At 39.3% G+C, this 12,750-nt stretch overlaps 2 non-coding genes across 2 annotated transcripts; one reads left to right on the top strand and one right to left on the bottom strand.

The window, feature by feature from the left end:
• The first annotated feature begins 2,697 nt into the window (after positions 1 to 2,697).
• On the top strand, positions 2,698 to 2,829 carry LOC148092475 (small nucleolar RNA SNORA66). The gene has a single exon (XR_015715083.1). It is a non-coding gene; the product is annotated as a small nucleolar RNA SNORA66 (small nucleolar RNA).
• Positions 2,830 to 9,911: 7,082 nt separating this feature from the next.
• On the bottom strand, positions 9,912 to 10,038 carry LOC148092474 (U6atac minor spliceosomal RNA). The gene has a single exon (XR_015715116.1). It is a non-coding gene; the product is annotated as a U6atac minor spliceosomal RNA (small nuclear RNA).
• Between the last annotated feature and the right edge of the window lie 2,712 nt (positions 10,039 to 12,750).

Genomic DNA, 12,750 nt, shown 5'->3' with positions numbered 1-12,750 from the left:
AAAAGAAAATGAAGTAATCAGCAACTCATTTATTGAGTATTTTCTAAGTGCCAGAGACTTAGTTCTTTATATAACAACTAACTTAATTTCTATACCCATTTCTGAAATAGATTTGTTAAAAATCGATTGGTTATTAAAATGTTGGCATTTTAGAGCCAGAAGAGCCTTTAAAATGATGTGGTCTAAGCACTTTGTTTTACACATGAAGAAAAGAAACTCCAGAGGTGAGATAAAGTACTTGACGTCATATGCTAGTTGTGGGCAGAACTGAGACTAGAAAATAGCCAGTGGCTGGTTTCCAGGATATTTCATTGTCTCAGTTCCTATCAAGGTCAATTCAAAGAAGTATGAAACAGAGCTACTCATACCTTTTAGTCCAGTTGGAGGTCTGAGTGAGAATCACCTGAGGTACATAGCTGCTTAGGAGAGAGCAGAGAGGCGGGAAAGAATAATGTAGGTGGAGTGATAACAGAGGGCTTCCTGGAGGAGGAGAGATTTGAACTGGGCATAGAAAAGCAACTAAGATGTGGTAAGGAAAATGAGAGGCTAGACATTCCAAAAGGAGAATATGGCATAAACCAAAGAAGGAAGGAAGATAAGGAGACGGAATTTGCAGGAGCTAAAGCTTCCTGTCAAGGAGAAAGGGCAGATGAGGCAGAATAGGTGGTAGGTGGGCACCTGGAATACCAGGCAAGCTTTCTCCACAACCTATGGGAACCACGGATTAATTAATTCAACCATTTGTTTAACAGAAGTTTATTGGGCATCTACCACGTGCTGTGCTCAGCTGGGCACTGGATATGTAGTGCTGAACAAAAGGGGCTTTGTCCCTGTTTTCTGGCAGGTTCAATCTAGTGTGGAGAGATGGATGATAAACTGGTAAATGAATTATATACTGAGAAACGCTTTGAAAGTCATGGACAGGGTGCTGTGTCATAGAGTAGCAGAGAATGCATTCTCACCAAGGTGAGCCAGAGACTGAACAATCAGTAGGAGGCCCATGCGTCTAGAACACGGTTAGCATGAGGGGCTGGAGGAAAGGCTGGGGAAGGGAGCTGGGGCTGGATAACGCCCGATTGTGTTCTGAGTGCATTGGAGGCTTTTAAGCAGGTAAGTGATATGGTTTGATATATAGATATGTATTTTAAAGCCACTATTCTTGGCTGCACTATAGGGAATCAACTTTGGAGGGAAGATGCCAAGAGTGGCAGCAGGGAGACCACTGCTGGTAGGGGGCCATGGCAGAAGCTCTCAAGCGAGACAAAGGTAAGCTGAATCAGGATCATAGCAATGAAGCAACGCAGCACAGCATCTTCATAGCATTGAATGTGGACGGCTTGGCTGGGAGATACAGTTTAAAGGTAACTTCTCCAGGGCTTGTGGATGAATTGGCTGTGAGGGGTAATGGAGAATATAGTGGATTGAATGACTGCACCTCAAAAAGATATGTCCATGTCTTAATCCCCAGAGCCTTAGAACGTGGCCTTATTTGGAAAATATGTCTTTGCAGATGTAATTAAGTTAAGGATCTCCAAATGAGATCATTGTGGATTATCCACATAAACCCTAACTTCTTTTTGTTGTTGTTGTTAATCCTCATGTGAGGATATTTTTTCCATTGCCTTCAGAGAGACTGGAAGGGAGGGAGGAAGGGGGGAGAAGAGAGAGAGAGAGAGAAACGTCCATGCGAGAGACACATTGACTGGTTGTCTCCCCCACATGCCCTGACTGGGGGTGGGGAGCAAACCCGCAACCCAGGTACAAGCCCTTGACTGGGTATTGAACTCACAACCCTTTGGTGTGGGGGCCCATGTTCTAACCACTGAGCAACACCAGCCAGGGCCCAAACCCCTAACTTCTATAACAAGTGTCCTAGAAGAGACACAGAGGAGTGATGGCAAGAAAAGCGGAGAAGGCCAGGTGAAGACAGTTGCAACGCTTGGAGTGATGCAGCCACAGGAACTCCTGGAGCATCCAAGCTGCACGAGATGAGGAAGGATTCGCCCCTAGAGCCTCCAGAGGGAGCACAGCCCTGCTGACATCTTGTTTTCAGACTTCTGGCCTCCAAGACAATGGGAAAATAAGTGTCTGTTGTTTTAAGCCTCCTGGTTTGTGGCGATGTGTTATGGCAGCCACAGGAAACTGCTACAGCCTGGGGTGGCCTCCAGGTTCCTGGGTGCTCGGTGTTGCCATGTACTGCATTGGGGGAGCCTGGCTTTGGGTGGTGGTGGTCCAAGGACCGAGAGTTAGAGTTTGACATGTTCAGGTTGAAATGCTTGTGAGATGTCCAAGCAGAGAAGGTCAGTAAGTAGCTGGATGGAGGAGTCTGGAGGAGGAGGGCTGGGAGAAGAGATTACATTCAGAATTGTCAGCGTACAGATTACATTTAAACCAAGAAATCGATGAAATCTCCTAGAAAGAAGGGTGCGGGGTAGAGCTGTGGAAGACCAGTGAACGGTGGCGTGTGCTTTTCAGCCCGTTTGTGGGAAGCTGGTCCATTCTTTGCATTCTGTTTTTTTCTTTCTCTCACCTCTGCTGCCCACATGTTGTAAGAAAAGCATGTTACAAGAAGAGCATAGCTAACAGGTAAGGCGGTGTAATTTCAGGGCAAAACAACTCGATTCTCCCTTCCCAAACGCTTTCTCCATCTGTTGACTGATGCCCGGCCTTCCCTGGTTAGAGGTTCATTTCTTTAGGCATTAAAATCTACATCTCACTTTGCATGATGTTGCAGAGGTGAAGGAACCAGGTTTGCTAAAGTAATTGTAGTGCTAGAAATGTCCTAGCCTCAGAAGCTGCTGAGGTGGTGCATTCTATCCCAGTACAGTGCAGAAGTAAATAAATAAATAAATCCTCCATGGTTTTTGGTAGAAGTTACCCATAACCGTTTCCTTCACATCTTAGAGAGAATTTGTATATCAGATCGTTTCCTCAGAGCAGGTTATGATGCAGTGGGTGATAGGAGTGTGGGGGAACAAAAGCATGAAGTTTGAGGCATGAGGTGGGCAGGCTGAGTAGGAAAGGGTGACCACGAGGATGTGGGGACCCTGAAGCCTGACCATGTCTGCGCTACAGCTTTGCATGCGAGGGGAAAGCCTGCTACAGAAAGATTCCTCCCTTCCCTGCCATAGCCTGAAATCTCGGTAGCAAACTTCTTCCTCACCGCCTGGTGTCCCACTGATGGGACCTCAGCTGACATGCCCGTCTTCAGAATGAGAGGAAAAGTGAAAGAAACACCAGTGACATGCAACGGACGGTGTCACAGTATTCAAGAGGAAATCTGTCCTCTTGGACTTTGCATGGGCTTTGCAGCGTTGTAAGGGCTGTTGTGGAGTTTCTGCTTTTTCTAAGGCAGTGGTTATTTTCACTGGCCTGTGGATGTTACCTCCTGGTCTCTACATCGCTGCCATCATCGGTCCAGCCCTAGCCCCACTGGGACTCCTAGCCAGGCTGCCCGAGTCCCCTCTACCTGCTCCCAGGCCATTCCACTAGCTCTGCTATCGGAGTGAGGATTTCAATATGTAAACACACTTCTCTCCTTTCAGCGTCTTCCTGCTGCTCCTTGGATAGAAAACTATAAAGCTCCACAAGGATATCAAGTTCAGCACAAGGAATATAGTCAGTAATGCATGTGGCGTCAGGTGGGTATTAGGCTTACTGAGGGCATTACTTCGTAAGTTATATAAATGTCTAAACACTATGCTAAAACTAATATAATGCTGAATGTCAACTGTAATTGAAAAATTTTTTAAATTTTTATATAATAAAAAAAGTTTAAAACGAGAAAGCTTTTCTTTATCTATTGCCTGTATTTCCAGCTTCATCTCATCCCCCATCCTTACTCGCTTTGCTCTCTGAGCTCTAGGTGCACTGGCATTCACTCAGTTTCTCCGGCTCCACAAGCCCTCTCTTGCCAAACGAATGGACATATAGTGCCACTAATTCCTGGGTCTGGAGTGTTCTCCCTGCCCTCAACCCCCACTCTCCCACTCCTTCCCTGCATCCCCTCCCCACCCCAGTGCACAGACTCACACACTGTCCTGCCTTCTCCCCCTCCCCCTCTACGGCACTGTGTGCCTTTCCTGCCTAGTCCTTACGGTAGTTGTAAATGTGTATATATGCATATAGACACACATATATGTATACATATATATTTAAGTAGAATTATTTATTGATATTTCTCCCTACCAGACTTTACTCTTTTTGAGGGCAGGTCTCTTGTTCATGGTGGCATCCCTAGCATCCCACTGTCCTTGCCCTGTTATGAGGTCTCATTGCATGTTGGCTGAATAGATAAAACAAATGGACATATATTGCCACTAATTTTGGGGTTACCAAATGCATTCTAAGAATCCTCAGGATGGGTCAGTTCTATGTGGCTCTCTAGGCTTTGAAAACTGATTAGCTATGATACTGAGAGGGATTCTCCCCTCCTGGAGCGTGCTTGCTCCTGGAGCACGGTTAGGAGCATCAATTTCCACCCCCAAAGAGGAGAGAAATGCTCGCAGGCCCAGGAGAAAAGACGTTGATTTTGTAATAGCAACCGGATTTCTCTGTGGCTGTCATTTATGACGGAAGAGAAAGCCCAGTGAAGGCGACGGCCACCCCAGCCCTTACAGAGCCCCCCCCCCCCCCCCCCCCCCCCCCCCCCGCCACTCACACCTAATAATGCGCACTGGCTGTTTGAGAATGTGTTTGGTCTCCCTGAAATAAAAGAGATGATATTAAACAATCGCTTTAAATAAAAAGGAGAACACAGGGGGCTAAGCTTGGTAAAATGACCACAAAACATTAATTTAGGAAAAAGATCAGTGGCAGGTCTCAAATGTAGTTCGAATGGGGTTTGCTTTGATAGTAGGTCTCTAGCCAGCCCATGACCCCGTGCGCAGAGCGATGAGAATGTGGTGCCCATCTGTACATTTGCTTTCTCGAAGCTTGTGTTTAATCATCCACGGAGAAAAAAATTCTCAAAATGTTTCATGTTCTTCTCTTTTAACTGCCAAAACAGGAACTTCAGAGGTTTTGACAGAATTGGTTACGATCCCTTTGAAAGTTTTATTAACACAAGCAGGGTATGTTTTTAATCTTTTGTATTTTGATCACCAAAATATATTTTCTATGATTCGTTCATGCTTGCTTCTGTCATATTTTAAGTAAACAAGGAGTTATTGACTTTGACCTTGTAAAATATATTGGGTTTCTTTTTTTAGATGCAGAGCGATGATTAATGAGCAAACTAAATATTAAATCAGAGGATTCTTCTGTCTTGAGACCCTTTGAGAGATTGGTATCTACATTCATTTTAATGTAAACATCAGAGACATTCCACTCTGAGCATATTTCTTTCCTCTAAAAAAAATCTGTATATAGATGTTGTATTTTCTATGTATCTGTGGATGTAGAAATATAAATAAATGAAAGTGCTTACTTTTTTGTCTCTATTGATATTTTGAGCCAGCAGTCAAAAATTAATGCAAGAAGTGCTGTTGATTTTTTTGTAGAGTACTTTTAAAAATAAAAGTGTGCATGAGAAAATATTGAATGACTGCTATGGCTAATCATTATCATATTTGTTATTCACACTTTTCAAACTTTCATAGGCCTCATTGTTTGGGGTCTGTTTGAAGTGTTTGGAGAATAAATAACTGGCTACTTTATCAGTAGTTGCCTGGACAGAAAAACAAGGTGTCCTGTCTTCTAAATGAATCTGTGAGAAGAATTTACCTCGAACAAAATACACTTCTTGGGTTAAATCTCAAGATAGACATAACTAAGGTAGTTTTAATGAAATGCCCAAACAAAAAGATACTTTCATAAAAATAAGGGTAGAGGTATGTGATTGAAATAAGGTAATACTATCCTTTTTTAACTAAAAGTTTCTTTTTAAAATTAGTTATATTAACCTTGCAGAGTCAAAGTCTTTGTTTCTTTCTTATTGTTGTTAAAACTGCACTATAATCTGTACCCACATAAGTTTATAAAAACAAAACAGTATTTGAACAGAACTGACCTGTGTTAGGCTCGGTCCACAGACCACAGACGGATTAAAGAGAATGCCCAGAGTTGGAAAGTGAACAACTTCTAAACATCAGGTGATCTGAAATAGGAGCCCTGACAGCATGTCATAAAGAAACGTTTTCCATTGTTCTTGAATTTGCCGACTGAACAAGTGTTTAAATGCCTCCCACATAGCAGACACTGTTCAAGGTGTTGAGGATACATAAGGGAACTAAAGAGATCAAAGGGCGCTTCTTTTCTGGTAGGTGGAAATGAGACGTTTAGCATTTAACCACATCTTTTCCTTAATCAAGAACAAGTTACACGCTATTAAAATCTCTAGATTTTCATCATAGGTTGAGTTTCAAGAACACCTACAGAATAAATATTATACCACAATATATTATTTTTCTTGATTTAAAAAGCATGAAAGTTCATCCTGTTAGCTCACCTGGCTTTTACCATGTGTTTGCTTTCTCTATGATTAAATTGTATACACTTCCTTAGAAAATTATGCTTATCTCTGTATTTTATGAAGGAGAGCCAAAAAGTATTAGGTTACCAGCTAGTTGGTGGCAGAGCTGGTAATAGGTCTTGGTGTTTTATCTGCAACCTTCTGATCTTATTATGTACTCACTTTATTTTATTAAAAAAAAAGTGTTGTTGACAATATTACAGATCACTAACGGACAGTGTTGTTACATTTATATCCCATTTAGGTAAACTGGAATGGTACCGGTAAGGTACTAAAACTTTCAGGATAGAACTTTAGTAAATATTTTGAGAATACTAAAAGAAAATTAGATTTTTATTAAGTAGTTCTAGTTACTTACCATGTATAATAGGGCATACAATGTCTACTCTCCTCAAAAGGGCTCTGGAGATACACCAAAAAAGTCTTGATGTCAGCTCACTAGTTGCAAAAGCTTCCATAATTCCAATATTTCATTTCTAGGATGCCAGTTTATTACATATTAATTAAATAGTTAATGTTTAAATTTGATGCCTTCCAGATAAGATTTTCTATGCAATATCTTGGTGATTTAGGAAGACACTCTAGTGTTATCAGTAATAAGGTTTCAAATGTAGGATGTGTCACTCGGGGAAGAGATCTTTAGAGGGTTCATCTCATTCTCCATAAAAAAAATATTTCCACCCCCCTCCACACACCCCATTACCTCATTCTTTTTTGTGTTTCCATTGCAAAGGGTGACTTTGCGTTTTTCCAACTCCTTCCCCATATTCTGTGACTATTCCCTATTTGGGGGTGGGTACCCCCATATACTATATTCAGAGTTTATATTTATAGCATGGATTTTTTAATTTTTTTTTTGGTTAAAAAAAATGTTTTATGGAGCTTATATAAACATTTTCCTTTTTTTCTTCCCTGATCATAAACTTGCCCTCACTCCTGGATTTGGAACATAACCAAGCTGAAAGATGAGATCATGTTTGCAGAGCACAATGAGGTCTCAGCAAGAATCTTCTAATTTGAGAGGCATCAGTATTTTATGCATTCATATGCTAACGTGCTGAAGAATAAAATCAGGAGTTTAAAAGTTATTTTCAGTATTGGGACTAAGTAAAGGAGATAGGGTTTTCTTTTTTGTATTTTTTTAATATTCAAAATAACTTATTTTCCCTTGCAAATATAATTCTGTTTCACTGAGAAAAATTGGCTCAGTAGTTATTTGCTAATGTAAATAATGCTAATGTTTTATCTTACTTTGGCATTATGTATAATGTTAATTCTTTTGTTCTTATTTTGAAATTGGCAAAATTTTAGACTATGATTTATTAGTTGTCTGATTTGCATTTTTAAATGGAGATATTTTGCTTTGTTTCCTTTTTATGTGATTGTAATTAATGGTCTTGTTTGCATATTATTAATTAATGGTTTATGTGATTATTCAATATGGAGGAAGAGTTGTCCTTTATTTCCTGTAATTACACACATACTATACTATACTGCCTAAGATGCAGAACAGAGGAGGATAGCTATACTTTATTTTTGCAGATTTTTACCACATGTGGAACTTAGCATGAAGAATAAACTCGAGTCAAGAACGCTCAACCCCAGTGCCCCTTTGAAACATTTTCATGTGGTTCCATGAGAAAGTGCATATTTTAATAGCTGCCCTGACATGGTGGCCATGCTGAGGTCTTTGTTTTCAGACAATCCAACTCAGACTGTCTGCTATGGGTAAAAACATCTATGGTTTTTACCTGCTCGCTCTACCATCCTCCTTTGTCAGGAACCAGATTTTGATTTTCTTTTGAAAAATCATCTTTTCTAGGCCCTGTTGTTCTAGTGAGATGGCTAAAGTGCCCCATCTACTCTGACCTAATAAGAATCCTCTCTATAATTTGTTTCTCTAAGATTTATAGCTGCTAGGAGAGAGAGGAGCTCCTTTTCTTTGGGCTTTCAAGCTAAAACCACATAAGCCTAAAGCTCATGGTCCTAACCCCAGGCTTCATGGAAGGCCTCTGATACTGATGCCAACACACGGAGGCAACCAGAGCTCTGGCAATATTCAGCACCATCTGAAGCTAGATCAACCCTTAAAGTCTCCAGTTATTGGAGCCAATATATTCCTTTTTAGTTAAGCTAATTTGAGTTGCATTTTTTTTTTCTTCTTTTATTTATTTATTTTCAGTCCTCACCGAGGATATTTTTTTCATTGCTTTTTCAGAGTAGAAGCGGGGGGGGGGGGGGGGGGGGGGACATGGATGTGAGAGAGACACATTGATTGAGTGTCTCCCCCACACACCCTGACCCACCGAGGCCGGGATCGAGCCTGCAACTGAGGTATGTGCCCTTGACCGTAATCAAACCCCAGGCCCCTCAGTCCACGGGCCAGCGCTCTATCCATCTGCCAGGGCTTGAGTTGCATTTCTATCACTTTCAACCAAAAGAGCTTTGGCTATTGCTTTCTAACCTAGATGTGAGAATGATAAACTTGGTGCAAGCAAAAATAACTTGTCAACAGTTCTGAGTAATAGAGAAATCTAATCAAAATCTTTTTTGGATAAGTAGTAAGTTTGGGTTGGTTTGGAATCCTAAATTTAGAAAGCTCAAATAACTAACATTTTCCTGCACCCTAGAGACAAGTGTTAAACTAACTGATCCCAAGGATTATTCAAAGATGTAATTCCAGGTTATGTCAGAGTGCCATTATAGATTCAACTTAATCACCTACATTTTCAGCATTAATAGGATTATTGCATGGGAATTGGTGCCAAGAGAAATGATCTCAAGGCTCTGTGCTAATAATAGCTTCAACATATTGGCACACTCTATGTGCCAGAAAGTGTGCAAAGCCTGTCATTATTTTACATTTAATTCTCACAAAAATCCTAAAAAGCAGGTGCTATTATTCCCCTTTTACAGATAGGGGACATTAGAGGGGTTCAGCAATGTGCTCAAGTTCAGACAGCTGGCAAAGGGTGGAACCAAAATCTAAGTCCAGGTCTTTCTCATTTGAAAGCTCAGGCTTTTAACCACTGTTCTCTCTTTAAGTTTCCAAAGTTCATAAAAATTTGGTCAATTATTGAGTTTCCAACATATTTTGGAGATATACTTGGCTCATAGTAGATACAATATATCTATATATTTATGTAGATATAGATACAATAAATACAGTATAAATACTATATAGTAAAGATCTGTAAGTTCTGATGAACTTATAAATATAAATATATAAATATATATCAATATATAAAAGAAATAATATATAACAAATATTAAAATATATAAATATTTTATAACTACTATGAGCTAGGTATAAGAATTTCTGATTCACATGGCAATCTTATTTTAAAGCTCTTATGGATAAATCAGAATTTATCATCAAAAATTCAATATCTGCATTTTATATATATATATATATATATATATATATATATATATATATATATATTTTTTTTTTAAATGCCACGAAGTAGGTGGCAGAGCCTTAACTGTATGCATGTTGTTGGGTCCGAGAGCCTCTCCCATCCTTGTCAAGGGGAGTGCTAACCTTCTCTCCTTTCATACAACACTCAACATCTGCATTTTAAATTTTTTCTCTTATGATAAAAAGCGGCCTAGGCTGGCATTAAAAAAAAAAAAAATTAAGTAACCAATCCAGCAGACCGCTAGCAGAACCTGAGGTTGCTGCTTTTTCCAAAACTGCACAAACCCTAGTGGTTTTGGAAGGCTTGGGAGGCATCTCAGCCAATCTAGTGAGATGCTGGGCGAGCGGGCAGGAAAAAGGGAGTGGTTAGCCTGGCACCGGCCCCGGCCACAGCCTCTCCCTCCTCAGCCAAGTCTCTTGTGCGGATGTGCGCTCCTGACCCCCATCATCTGGATGTGCAGAAATGCCCTGTTTTCGTGTTGACTTTTCACAGCTGGGAGCTGCATTGGCATCGCATGTTTGCTTAAACTTTCCACAGAGGGACCGCTTCCAAAATGTAATTAATTGAGTCTTTCTTTGAAAAAAAAATGTGCTCTGTGTATTTAGAGACCCCCAAAATGTGAAAAAAAATATTTTCAAAACTAAACTAATTCAAATAAAACTGTTTTCTAATGGAGGAGTGAAAAGAGCTAGGGCTTTGAATAGAGAGTACCTTGCTTTGAGTTTCAGCTAATCACCTCTTAAGTACAGGGGAGTGTAAAAGTAGGTTTACAGTTGTGAGTATGAGAAACAGAGTTTATCCTTGTATTATTATTTATTAAGTATTCTACTATTTATTTGTCTTATTATTATTACTATTATTATTGTTATTTAGTATCCTTACTTATGATTTATCTTTTAGGTAATAAAGGTTGGCGATTTAACCTACTTTTGCCCACCCCTGTATATATCTTTGGGTAGACTGTTTGCATCTCAGTCTTTCAATAATAAGATTTAGCACATAAGCATGTTGGAAAGATTAAATAAAATAACTCTATATCAATTAACTTATGGTAAAACTGGTTTCCTTATAACGCTGTTTTGCCGCAATTCCAAGAACCTATTGACAACATTAAGTACAGATTTACTGTGTTAATTAATATTTATATTAATACATTGATATGTTTTTCCTACTCCCATTGGACCAAGGAAGCAGTCCTTGGCACACCAGTGTGAAAATGCTGCTTTATATCATAAAAGGCAAGATATTTTTGTCAGCTGCTTTCCTTAAGACAGAAACTGTCTTTCATTTCTCTTGCATTTGCAGCGAATTCCATCTCTTTCACCATAAGCGCCACTGGGAAAACATCCAGAGAGTAGGGCAGTAGCAGTTTTAGTATTTGTTATTTAGTATTCGTAAAGCTATATGATGATTCTGCTCTACTGTAACCCCAATTATTTTCCAAACAGAGAGCATTAATAATGGGTCACCTTGTCGATTTTGCATGGGTGTCAACAGGAAAGAGGGAGTCAAGAATACATATTGCAAGGTGAAATGCACAAGGTGTGGAGTCTCTTAGATGGGGTACTTTTCTGTTATGTTTTTTAAGAAAAAGCTAGGGACTGGATTAAGAAATTGCAGTTGGCATATTTTAAATTCTCATTACTAGAGATTCTAAATGTTACTGTTACTAAAATGATGATAGCTTAGAAATGGCCCATTTAATAGACAAATGATTAGATTTAAATAATTAAGCTTAATATGAATAGAGGGTAATTTTTAGGAAGAGTATATTTGGAATCTTAAAAAAAAACAGCTACAAAAAGTATCTGCATCCAAAATTCAAGTCATTTGAGCAAAAACAGTCAAAGCAGATTCTTGACTGTTTTAGGAATGCTTATCTGTTACTTCTTCCGCTGAAAACTCAGCTTTGCTACAATTACTTCATGATCTTTGTTTTATTTGTAGTCAAAACCAGGACACTGCATCAGAGGGAGGCCAGGGAAGCCTTGTGTATAGACCTTTGATGGTGAGTTCCTGCTAAAAGTCACCTTGATTAAGACATTAGCATTAGAGGCATTTGATTTTGAACCTGAAAGTGGAATCATCATCTGTCATTACAAGGCATAATGTAATTAGTAGGAAGAAGTATTGACTGTATTTTTTTAACTTTTTTACTGTGTAGTTTTTATCTTTCAGAGAGCACGATCTCTGAATTCCCCTTCTGAAATCACCTCCTGCCCTACTCTTTTTATTTGTTCATTCGGGAGGAATTTATTGAGCACCTACTATTTGCCAAACATTGGGTTGAGCACTGAAGGTATTTGTTTTGCTATTATATGTAAGAGGCATATTTTTGTTTGCAGTAAGAATAATTAAAACAGCTTATTCCCTATGATGCACAAAAATGAAAAAATATTTTAAGACACCAGTTTATATATTAACTATCTATATGTCAAAATTGAGTACAATTGCTTTTTTGATAACTGGTTTTTAAATTCCTTTTAAGATTTGCTCTGTCTAGGAACTGCACATGTAACTGAAAAAGGAGTGACTAACAAACATACGAGGCCATGGTGGACTCTACGAGGGGTCAGGGCAAAGCAAATCACTCTTTAGACTTAAAAAACTGGAAAGACTGACAGTACCAATTGTCAGTGAGGATATGGACAAGCAGATGGCTTATTCCATCAGAGGGAATCTAAATTAATACACCCCCCCCATGGCATACACATTGACAATGCCTGTAAAATTGTAATCTTTTATACCCTTTCACCCAACAATTCTACTTCTAGCTATACTTTGTAGATTAGAGAAACTGCACATGTGAACTGTGAGACAAGTACAAGAATCTCTTGGTCATTGAAACATTATAAT

The sequence above is a fragment of the Miniopterus natalensis genome, chromosome 9 (assembly GCF_054644295.1).
Source record: "Miniopterus natalensis isolate mMinNat1 chromosome 9, mMinNat1.hap1, whole genome shotgun sequence".
In the NCBI taxonomy this organism is placed as follows: domain Eukaryota; kingdom Metazoa; phylum Chordata; class Mammalia; order Chiroptera; family Miniopteridae; genus Miniopterus; species Miniopterus natalensis.
Note: the sequence above shows the minus strand (reverse complement) of the source record. Positions and strands in the feature narration are given on the sequence as shown.